This window comes from Passer domesticus, chromosome 4, assembly GCF_036417665.1.
Source record: "Passer domesticus isolate bPasDom1 chromosome 4, bPasDom1.hap1, whole genome shotgun sequence".
NCBI classification, from domain to species: domain Eukaryota; kingdom Metazoa; phylum Chordata; class Aves; order Passeriformes; family Passeridae; genus Passer; species Passer domesticus.
Window position 1 is genome coordinate 71,360,925 of NC_087477.1, and position 10,401 is coordinate 71,371,325.

General features: G+C 39.4%; 2 long non-coding RNA genes across 5 annotated transcripts; one reads left to right on the plus strand and one right to left on the minus strand.

Moving 5' to 3' along the window:
* Positions 1 to 676: 676 nt before the first annotated feature.
* Positions 677 to 5,002, minus strand: LOC135300088 (uncharacterized). The gene is made up of 3 exons (XR_010361966.1): positions 4,094 to 5,002; positions 1,383 to 1,509; positions 677 to 754 (listed from the first exon to the last, which is right to left on the minus strand). It is a non-coding gene; the product is annotated as an uncharacterized LOC135300088 (long non-coding RNA).
* On the plus strand, positions 4,809 to 9,734 carry LOC135300089 (uncharacterized). 4 transcript variants are annotated; one of them, XR_010361968.1, is made up of 6 exons: positions 5,049 to 5,394; positions 6,590 to 6,731; positions 6,836 to 6,906; positions 7,827 to 7,933; positions 8,060 to 8,203; positions 8,451 to 9,734. It is a non-coding gene; the product is annotated as an uncharacterized LOC135300089 (long non-coding RNA). The 4 variants fall into 4 exon arrangements; XR_010361967.1 differs by lacking the exon at positions 8,451 to 9,734 and having other exon boundaries at positions 8,060 to 8,343; XR_010361970.1 differs by lacking the exons at positions 5,049 to 5,394; positions 6,590 to 6,731; positions 8,451 to 9,734 and adding an exon at positions 4,809 to 5,036 and having other exon boundaries at positions 8,060 to 8,343.
* Positions 9,735 to 10,401: the final 667 nt, after the last annotated feature.

Consider the following 10,401-nt stretch of genomic DNA (forward strand, 5'->3'; position numbering starts at 1 on the left):
CCTTGTCTCACAACCTTGTTCTTCTGCTGTCTGAGTGCATCCACATGCAGGTGGCATTTGCATCTCTCAGGGTGCAGGTTGTTGCTGCAGTGGCATGGCTGCTGCAGCTCCAGGCTTGGCCATCTGCCTCCTGCACCTGCTTGTCCTCAACCAGGCACCCCTCAGTTCTACAGCATCTCTTGCTGTGCCAGATCAGACCTCCCCTATCCATTTCAACCCTGGTGATGCCAATGCCTGCTCCCACCTCAGATCCCTTTCCTTTCCTGATTCCTTAAAAGTACACTTCTGTCCCCAAAATCGACATTCCAAGACTAGCTTGTTCTCCTTTGCTGCCAGCTCTCTTGTTTCACCAGTGTCCCACACCCTCAAACACCTGACATGGATTTCACTGGGGCTGTTTGTGAAAGAAAGGAGCCCTGCAGGAAAATCAGATGGAAACAAATGTTCACAGCTTTCTAGAAATTGGTGTCAGATCCCTGATACAGAGAGTTTTACAGCTCTATAAATCAGGCTGAAAATGTAACCAGAAGCCCTGTTAGCTTTCTGTTTCTTTTAGCACATCCGTTTCTTGTAAAATTCCGATTAGAGGGACTGGTCTCTGTAGAAATCATTCACTCCAAACCCAACAGGGCTATAAATCAAAGCACTACAAATCACCACAATTTGCAGATTTTGGGTTTCATCATTTTATTGCTTTTGAAGAAGTTATGTAAATGTTCTTGGAGAATATTGACCCCTGCATCCTCTGTCATATCTGGGATGAGGAAGAAAATAAAAGCATTTTGTGAAAACCAGGTATCTAATTCATGCTGTTACTCCTAACTTTATTTCTCTAAGGGATCAGGTCCAGAGTGTTTTCTTGTGTGAAAAATCTCACCAAAATTAGTGACACTACTCTCATAACTTGGAGCTAAAGGAATAATTTTTTTTTTTTTTTTTTTTTTTTTTTCAGAAAGAAGCAAAAAGAAAGTAGAATTTTACAAGTCTCTGTGTGGAAAAAATTAAAAAAGATTCAGTGATGATTGGATGCGTAACGCCATTTATGACTGCCTGTCCCAGACTGGGTTTGGCTGTACAAGATGATGATTATCTGCTCCAGCAGGCAAAGATTTCATCACCTCCCAGTATGAATGACAAAACTGTTCCCAACAAATGTTGCCCTCCCAGTGACAGTAAATCCAATCTAGGCTTGCAGACTCCAGATATCTCTGAGCTGAGTCACACTGGTTGGCTGCAATGCATCAGACCCCACAGTGACCACAGCTGTGATTTGGACATCTGGAGAAGGGTTTCCAGACCAGGCTCGCCCATGACTCAGGTTCTGTGCAGCTCTTTGAAGGGCTCCTCAAAGTGCAAGTCCTGCAAGGACCTCTCACTTTTACCTGTGTACTTTCCTGAAGTCCAGGGGCTTCAGCAGACTAGGAGCTTCTCAACACAACAGGTTTCTCTTCACCACCCAGTTCACCTTACCAGTCACAAAGTTCTGGGAACTTCTGCAGATCCTAAAGACTGGGGAAAAAAAAGAAAACATACAAGGAAAAATGTCTTTGGTCGCAGAATGAAAGCATGAAATTATTCCTTTAGATTTATTATTACAACAACAATATGTAATTTGGCAGGAATAAATTTAACTCCTGTGGAGTTTTAATTGTACTGTTGGTATCTGAGAGCTACAATAGGGACCAGATGCCCACTGAACAAGTTGCTATGCAGCACAAGATGCTATACAGCACAAAAGGGAAAAAAAAGGTCCTTTCCCATGAGGGCTCAGAAGTCTTTGCACTGCCTTTATCAGAACAATGGCAAGTTTTGATTTTTCATTATTTTATGCAGACAACTTATACTGTAAGGAGAACATTTTCCAAGGCCCAGAGAACTGGGAGGCATTTGATTCCCTGGGCACTCAGTGGGATTCTTAACAGTTATTTGCCTGTGGTACCTTTGAAAAGGACTGCTCAGGCATCCAAGTGGCATGATCACATTTTTCGAAAGTTCATTTAAATATTGGAAAATACTCATAGAAATGGGAGATATATTTCAAAATCACTGGTTTTGACATACTAAACCTTTTAATTCAGCCTAGTGCTTAAACAGATCCATCATTTTTATTACATAGCCTATAAAGCCAATTAAAGTAATTAAATGGAAATTGGAGAGTATTTTAAAGGCTGGTTTAAGATTCCTCTTTGAGCACTGGAGCTTAGTGTTACAGTAGGACACCATCTGCTGTCCAAGCAGGGTCTGACTCCACTGCCTCAGCAGCCACATCCCAGCTATAAACACAACGTGCCCTGCATTATCTTAACAAAGCTTTTGCCGACCAAATTCCTGTGTTGTATTTTATTTAGGACAGATGTTTGAATTTGATCTTTTTTCCCCCCTTATGCAGTAGAAATACATAAAATGAGGATTTCTTCACAAAAAATATGTTTGCAGTAAAAATGTTGTGCAGGTACTCAGGATGTTAAGAAATAAATGCTGTAAAAGGAAATAAAAAATAAAATATTCAGATCTTGCATTTGTAAATAATTTGTGCAATAATAAATTGTTAATATAATTGATTATAATATTGACAATAATCAAATAATCAGTACAGTAATCAATAATTACTGATTACTGTACTGTAAGACTAGCAAGGGTGCAAGGTGTTTATCAATGGCTGTAAACTGAAGGTGCTCTTCCCCTTCCTGCCCAGCTCTCAGGGGACATGTAAGACCTGGCTGGCATAGCTGCCAGCTACTGTTAAAATTGAAGATTCCCACACTGTGGCCACCTTACATCTGGAAGCTGAGTTGAGACCATCTACTTATTTTGCACAGGTCACTGAAGTGATTGCCAGGTGGCAAAGTTTGTGGGTTACTGTCAACATGCAGGACTTCTGAGGTGATCTTGCTGTGGGAAACTCCATATTACTTTACATGTCTTCTGCATGTAGTAAATAAGTCTCAAGCTTTGAAACTAGATTCTCAGGCCCAGTTACCTGTTGACAATCTATAAAATGTGCTTCTTTGCTTACACAACTGTATGTCCTCATTTCTTCTCTACATTTCCTTCTAGAAAGACAGAAATTTTCTATAATTTGATATTTTCTATAAAATGATTCCTGCTTTCCCTTGTTTCAGAATTGGTTTTCTATTTATGCTGCTCCAAATGCTAACACTTCTGCAGAAGAAAAAGCTTGGATTGGTGTATTGTATCATGAATACAATGTAGTAGAGATATCAGAGCAACTGGTTGCAGTTGGAGTCAGTATAGAAAAGCTATGGCCAGGAATCAGAACCAGGTATGCAGGAAAATGTTGTTGGTATCACTGCATGGAGACTAGGGGCCCCAACAGTGTCTGTAGGAGATCATGTTCCTTAAATTCCTCTCTTAGTCCTACATAATTAGAGCTTTGGGTTGGCTGAAGTGACGAAGTTGGAAATAAAATTGCCTTTAATTCCTCAATTGAGCCAATGGGCAATTAGTGAATGAATTTCCTGCAGCTCTCTGGAGGGTCCTATATTTCTGTATTGCCTGTATAGGACCTCAGTTTGGTGATTCAGTTAGAGAAGGTGAATTTAGGTCTCAGTGTGCAGTGAGACACAGACACATCTGAGACTTTGAGAAGTCAATATCAACACTGAAATAAATATTTTTCCTCTTTTGGGGATCATCTGGACATTTTATATTTATAAAACACTGTTATGGGACAAAAGGCTTGGCCAATGTGCAAATCACCTCTTCCATTTTCACATCTGTTTCCAGCAAGGGTGGCATATACAAAATGGGTCATGGAGCAGTAGTTTATCAGAACTAAGCAATGCCACTCCCAATCCCTTCAGCTGTTAGTCTGAAGTTAGGCATCATATACGACTCTTTCTGACAACAAAAAGAGAAGCTCTATAAATCAGATTAAGGTCAGTTCTGGACCACAGAGTTCAATAAAATGATTGGATTCTTCTAATATTTACTATTTGCTCAATTTCACCATTGAAATAATTGCTCCTAGTAGAGGGCTTCTTCCTGATGGATTATCCTGATATATCTGTGTTGCATTAACAGACTTGGGTGCAATAGTCCAACACATAAGCTTTCTGTGTAAGTAATTTACCATCTGTCTGCCTTTCCCAGTCTGGAATTGAGGAGATGGGTTCTGGAAGATGTCCTGGAAGCCTCAAACATGTCGAGTGTTCCTCAGTGAGGAAGGGAAAAAGTGCTTCTCTGTCTGCTAAAATAAATGATGAGCTTAAATTTCCTAGTTTAGTGGGCTATTGGGGAAAAATGTCTAATGGTAAAGACTGAAAAAAGACAAAAACAAATTACTAAGGAAATTAAGTCATGTCCATAACTAGAAATTCCTTCAGGACAGGGGAACAATCATCTATCATGAGTTGATTTAAATTTGATCCTGCATTTGAAAGCGGGAGAATGAACTAAATAACTTTTTAAGTTTCTTTAAATTTTTAGTGGTCCTGTGATGATTGCTCTATGGTGATATTGTCCAAGATGAGTGGAAGGAGAGGAGAACACTGTGCAGAGGCTGCTCCTTGCTTCTGCCCTTCCATGGGTCTCTCTCTTGAGTCTCCTTTTGTTTGCAGCCATTAGAGCTCCAGAGGGAGCATCAAGCTGGGGGCTTGTCATCACGGGAAGGCTTCACCAGCTATTCCTGCTGGCTCCAGTGTAACTGTGTTGTTGTGCTGCTGTCTGGGGAGATGCTGGCTCTGTGAAAAGAGTCAGTTTCTTTTGGCTTTGAAACCACTTAGATTCCAAAGTGACATCGGAGCACAGTGCTGTTTGAACAGAGCCAGGGGTCAGCACTGGTCCAACAACCACTCCCAACCACTGTGGGATTTGGCTCTTGTCACACCTTGTGGCTGTTGGCGTTTTGCAGCTCTTTGCCATTTCGCTCTTGGGTCAATGGCAGCTTTCAGCACAGGGCTCTGCCTTCACCCCTCACAGGTTCTCACAGCATAAGACAACACAGTCAGTCCTGGAAAAAAAGAACCTTCCACAGTGCTGTGAAGCAATACAGCAACAGATGACATCAGAAAAAGGTATGGGCTTGAGTTCCTTCCACAGTCCCCTCCTGCACGGTGTCCTCCCTCTGCACCCCGGCCATCACAGAGCCATCCCAGTGCCAGAAGCCCCTCAGACACTCCCAGCTCTCCTCTCCATCTCCAGGGAGCACAGGGACTGTTCACACCTCCAGGATTCATGCAGGATGGTTGCCATTGTGGGCTACCTGACACATTTTTACCTTGCCCCACTCTCTGGTTCCTCTTGCCTCAATTGCCATGGATTCTCTCCTGTGCTCCCCAGCCTGCAGCTTATTTTGAAGATTTAACTGGAACTTCTGCAGTACACTTGTTTCATATCAACCCTCTCTGCAGGGAGGAATTTTGTCCAAGTCAGGTGATGAATTCTGATGAATTCTAATGAATTCTGTTATTCTAGTGCTATACAGCAAATGACACCACTGCCATCAGTGTCGGCAGCAGCCCAGTTACCTTTATTGACAGTAAATCCCACAGATGAGGAATATGACATAAAAAGCAGGAGTGGCCATGGAGTTTGAGCTCAGGAGGATGAGGTTTCCCCCATCCTCAGCAGTGCTTGACCACACAGTGCCTGAGCACACAGCGAGGGCCCCCCACCTGGACTTGTTACCATCAACAGGCACATGCAAAGCTCAGAACCCACAGCCCCATTCTGCACAGCATCCAGTACAGGTTATGTGAAATATTAAAATATGTAATTTTAAATGCATGCTTTTTATTGCTTTATAACTAAGAAACCAGATATTTTCCCACTGACTTTCTCTGCAACTTTTCCCTGTTCTCATATCCCATGTGGCTCTTAAGTGCGCAAAGGCACCAGTATTAAAGTTTATAAGATATTTATATAAATCAGATGGTTGGTGAGTATTAAATCTGATTTTTCTCAGTAACCCGAGGGGGAATATTAAAATATTAAGATTGTTTGAATTTTTAAAACACAATTGAGCTTTTGAATAGCTTAGTCCAAAGCCTCAACTCTTGTACTCAAATGTAAACTGGCTGAGGACAGAGCCCTTGAAGTTTTAATCTTGTTATTCACATCCAGTGAGACAAAAAGCGGGCTTAGTGGAAAGCCTATTCTCAAAAATCACAAACAGACTAATAGGGAAAAAATTAATTTTAACTTCTGTTTCTATCATATGATTTTCATCTTGAGAAGGGCACATATTTAGTAATAAATAACTGATGTCATAATACAAAAATTACCATCAAAATTGCCTCATGGCATTGCTTTACTTTTCTATTCAACAACTTCAATATAATTATGAGATTTTCCCTTTTCAACAAACTTTCTCTCAGGCTCTTCATATAGCATTTTTCATGATTTCCTCCTGATTCCATTTTCTGTCTTTGTCTGATTGTGTTGTGATCCAACATTTAGCATTGTGGACCAGTACAGCCAAAGCCTCCTAGTTATTTTTTTTTAATACCAAATAGCAGCTGCTTTTTGGAGGACACATTATTCCTCCTGACTTGTGCAAGGGTGTGCAGAAGAGAGCTGGATGACAGGGACCTGTGTGGGCAAAAGGAATGTTTGCTCTTTGCTTTAGGCTCTGATTAGGTCAATTCTTGTGACGAAGTTATTCCCGCAAACCCACAATTACTGTTAGGCTGAGTTTTCTGGAAAAAGAGATTTCTTTGCATGTTGTCTGACCATCCCACTGCAGGACTGATGCGTGTTGGTATGTGTAGGTAAGTAAGGCAAGTTGCAAAAAGAATGTACTTAGATTCTATACTACTATGCTTAGTTTTTTCCATAGATGAGAAATCAATCTCTGGCCCATATGTTTGTGCAGAGAAACAGATATACTGCTGTGGGAAATGAATACTGGGATCAGAAGAAGCAGGAAACCGTATACAGAGAAAGGTGACATTTTTGTTACAGTTGTGTTTCTTAATCTTTGTGCTTCAGGCTTCATTTCATACTTCATTTTACAAAATTAAAACCAAACATAGTAAGGATGAAAAGGAGTTGAGTTCTTTGCCTTTTTGAGCTGCTACTTAAATTAGTTCTTGTTATAACTTTTAAGAACTATATTTTAAGAATATAGAGAACCGAAAAAAGGAAACAAATACACTTTAAATCAAATAATTGCAATTCCTGATATTTACAATATCTTGACTTTAAGTTTTATGCTAGAAGAGCTGTAGGATTTTGGGGGTAAAGAGTAATTCTTAGTCAAATGGCTGAACAACTCACAAGAAGTGATTTGTCTTCCTAGATAAAAGATTTTTAAAGATAATCTCAGAACACATGAAATAAAGCTTAAATACCATTATGACAAAAGACACTTAAGCTACTGATAATCATCCTGTATATATGTGCACTCCCCATGTTTACATGACAGACAGATCTAGACTTGCTTCAATAACCTTCTCAGCATATTTTTGAATACTGGTAATGCTATGAAAAATGTTATATATGTAAATAAAAATCCCTTGTGAGTGAAAAGGGTATGTCCATCATCATTATTGTTGGCCCTTGTCAAAACCCCCATCTTGTAAAAGTAGATAAGTGATTTTTAAAATTAGAGATGAAAGAAACCTAATAAATTGTTTTGTCCATCATGACAAACTGGGTATACTGCCAGTATGCTGCCATATTTTATCTAGAAGAAAATGTTAATTCACTAGTTCATAACAGGTACTCCTTTTCAGCCTGAAATAGTGTTCTTTTCTCTAATGCTTTTCCTTTTTAGTTACACTGTTGAGATCACAGTCTGATTTGATCACCTGGAAGGTGTTTTCAAGACACATTCTTAATAATACCCCTAATTATAATCATAGGTCTACCTACATTACTTTTTAAACAAGATTTGGGTCTTTATGGTGATCAATAAGGAAGATCTTGTGCAGAAGTTATTTGGCTCCCAGAGGTCTGGATTTGAGAGCAGGTATGGCTACAAGCCCTCAGTGTGACTGACGAGCTCATTGAATTTACCTGTTCTCTAGTTGGTTATGTGGAGTCTCTAATTCTTTACCATGTAAAACCTATTAAAATCTGCTTCTTCATCCCCAAGAGGATGACTCCTACAAAATAATTCTACCTGAGCACAAAAAGGCTCCTTTCCTACCCAAAGAAAGCAGAAGAATTTGCTGATTCACAATGTGGATCTCTACAGGGCTAAACCAGGAAATCAAGTGATGGGAATTACATAAATCAGGTAGGTTGAATCTAATATTTTGTTTATAAAAACCTAGGAAAAAATTATGAAATGGTGTGTTTTATTCTCACAAAGATTTGTAATTCTGTTTCCTCAGAAGAGGAAATCTTATCAGCACCATCTTTACATTTGTAAAGAGACACGTGTGAACACCTTCTGTGATGTTTTTTGATCTGTGCAGGACCTAGAACTGGTCCTGATGAATGATGATTCATTCATCTCTTTGACAAAGATATTCTAATTTCAGCTGAAATTCATAGAGTCATAGAATGGTTTGAGTTGGAAGAGACCTTCCAGATCATCTAGATCCTCAAGTTCCAACACCCCTGCCAGTAGCAGGGACCCCATCCACTCAGCCAGGTTGCTCAGGACCTCATCCAGCCTGGCCTTGAACACTTCCTGGGATGAGGCTTCCACAATATTTCTGCACAACTTGTTCCAGTGCCTCACCATCCTTGAAGAATTTCCTACCTGTGTGTGATAAAGACTATTAGTGGATTAAAATGTCAATGGCACACCATGCAATGACTTCTTCACAAACCTTATTCCTACACCACTAAACAGCAATTCAGCAGAATTTGTGTATATCATCAAACATTAACTTATTGCCAGCTTTCCAAGACAAGAAAACGTTGTCATAATGGGCACTGCTACAGACACAGACTGTATGGACATAAAAAAAACCATGGGGATAATTAAGCTATGTTGGTGTTTTATCAGTTTTTACTGGTGCTACCAGAATCTGCAGAAACTATTTTGGGAAAAGAAAGACTGAATAATTTTAGGCTTTTCTGAAATTTAGGGTGTGTTAATTTTCATTTATGGCACTGTGGCTCTTGGCTTCTCTTGATTATTATATATTTAAGATTGTCATCACTGTCAGAGTAAACAAGTGACCCAATTCAGCTTGATCTTCACCTTTCACCCACGTAAAATTTCAAAAGGAGACTCATTGTTTTTGCATGTGTCGTAACCCTGTAATTATGAAGAAATTCAGTAGCAAATTACTTCCATGGCTTTTCCCCTCCATTCTCAGCAGTTGAAAGCATTCCTTCAAGAGACATCAAATAGTCTCAATTTCCCTGTTCTTTTGAGGATACCATGCTAATGAAAATATACATGAAAGATTTTTTTCTGAGAGAGAAAAACTGTTAAAGTCGGTAGAAGTAAATAGTTCCACATTAATAGTTACATTTTAGCATGCATTCCTTTTATTTCTCACCACCTTGTTAATGTTGGAAAGGTGCTCACTGGGGAACATCTCATAACTTTGAAGAAGATCCTGATGCACAAAAAGTGTCAAATCATGTATTACAGTAGTTTTGCTAGGTTGCTAGAGCCAAATTGTCATATATTGTAGTTGCTGTCATAGCTTGGGGAAATAGTGGGGAAAAAATACTTGACCAAATTACAGAACATGTAAATATATGTCCTGTGAAAGAAGTGGTGAAACTTGATTCCTGTCTCTACAATAGTCTATCAACCACCAAAAGAAATTAACCTAAACTTAAATGTATAGGTTAGGAAATACTGTCACTGGTTATACATATTGTGACATGGCTGTTCTGGCAATGTGTGTAGAAGAGGCTGTTGTCCAGCCTCTCAAACCAACAGCTAAAACACATAGTGGGCTCTGTGATATTTGTTGTCTCTCTGAGCCTCAAGTAGCTGACTTGTGAATGCATAATCAGTATGACATTTTGGAAGGCTGCTTTTATTTGCAATATGTTTTCCTATGCTTGCCAGTTCTGAAGATGAAAGAAAACCTGACAGTATTTTAAATAATAAGGTCTTTGATCAGAAAATATATGAAACAACCTTTTCCCCCTGACATATTTTTGGTGAATTTGTCTGAATACCATAAATTGTGTATCTAAGAAACAGGCTTCAAGCAATTTCTTTGAGTTCCTGCTCTATTAATAAAACCTACTTTTATTGACAGGGTGGAAGCAAGTTAGCCAAATGCTGGGAAGCTAGGATGACAGCTGATGTTCCTCTTTTGAAAAATCTACAATTTCAAGTCATTTTGCAGTGGGGCAGACAGAATAATCTGGAGTCTGACAGTGTTCATGCATTAGTCAGGCCTAGATATACTGGTCTAGAGACTTTGTATTAGGGGTCTCTGACTTAACTGGTCTGAAACCAAGGAAGCAACATTAGAGATAAATGACATAAACAAGGTATGCTGCACCTTATTG